The sequence below is a fragment of the Arachis ipaensis genome, chromosome B08 (genome assembly GCF_000816755.2).
Source record: "Arachis ipaensis cultivar K30076 chromosome B08, Araip1.1, whole genome shotgun sequence".
Lineage (NCBI taxonomy): Eukaryota > Viridiplantae > Streptophyta > Magnoliopsida > Fabales > Fabaceae > Arachis > Arachis ipaensis.
The window spans coordinates 12,421,248-12,422,408 of record NC_029792.2 but is presented as its reverse complement, the minus strand read 5'-3'; positions in this window follow the sequence as shown (position 1 = coordinate 12,422,408).

Here is a 1,161-nt window from a genome sequence, read left to right as displayed (position 1 = left end):
ATTTGTTTGAGGAGATAGTGGACAAGGTAGGAAAATAGTAGAGGACGATAAGAGTAGAAATTATAAATATAGAATATAGATAAATAAGTAAATTCACATTTTACTAACATTTTAGACGTTTAATGTCAATAAAGACTTAATTAAAAAAAATTAATTAGTATACAGATTTAATTAAAAAAATAAAAAATTAATTAAAAATTTAATAAAATTATAAAAACTTACAAAATAATTAAACTTTTTTTTAATTGTATGCAATGTTAATATAAAAAAATCACAAGATTTAATTATATATTATCATAACAATAAATATATATAGTAATGAAAATATTTAACTAAATTACAGTCATCATCTTAAAAATCTTACACACTATTTTTTGGTTAGGAAAAATTCTTACAAATATAAATTAGTTAGAGATGAGAGTTTAAAACTTTGTTTTATTTATTGTCAGTGCATAGCATCTTAAAATGAGCATTTCATTAGAGAAAGAAAAAGCAAATGAAGAAAGTATGGTGTGTTCATATTTTCTTTTTTCGTTTTTTATTTTTATATATTTAGCCACAATAATACATTATCATTTTCCTTTTAATTTGTTTCTAATATTTATACTTTATTTGTGAATGTAAATACTAAAATTTATTATTTAATTTCATTATTTTAAAAATGTAGAAAACTTAAAATAGGATGGTATTAATCAAATAAACAATTTTCTGATTTTGGTTTTAATTAAAATTTAATACGACATTTTCAATTTATATTTTTTTACATTTTGTGAATTCCTTTTACATTANNNGCAATTATAAAAAGAATGAAAGATAAGGGCAAAGAAACTGTGATAAGAGATCTAGCAAAGGAAAAAAATGAAAAATTATGATAAGCAATTTATAATAATTGCCCAATATTTTGGTGACTTGGTATTATATTAATACCCCACGTGCGTGGCAGCTTGATTTATCAGGCTTGGACTGGCTGGAGTCCATTGACCTTTGGGTCCACCAAGATTGTACCTACCAGTACCAAAGGACTCTGCTATTCCACATATATTCAAACTTCAAAGTCTTTGTTTAGTTATGTGTGCCTGACTGCCTGTATTCAGAAATGTTAGATGGTGAATTAGAATTTATTATTTTTTATTATTAATTATTTATTAATATTTTAAAGTA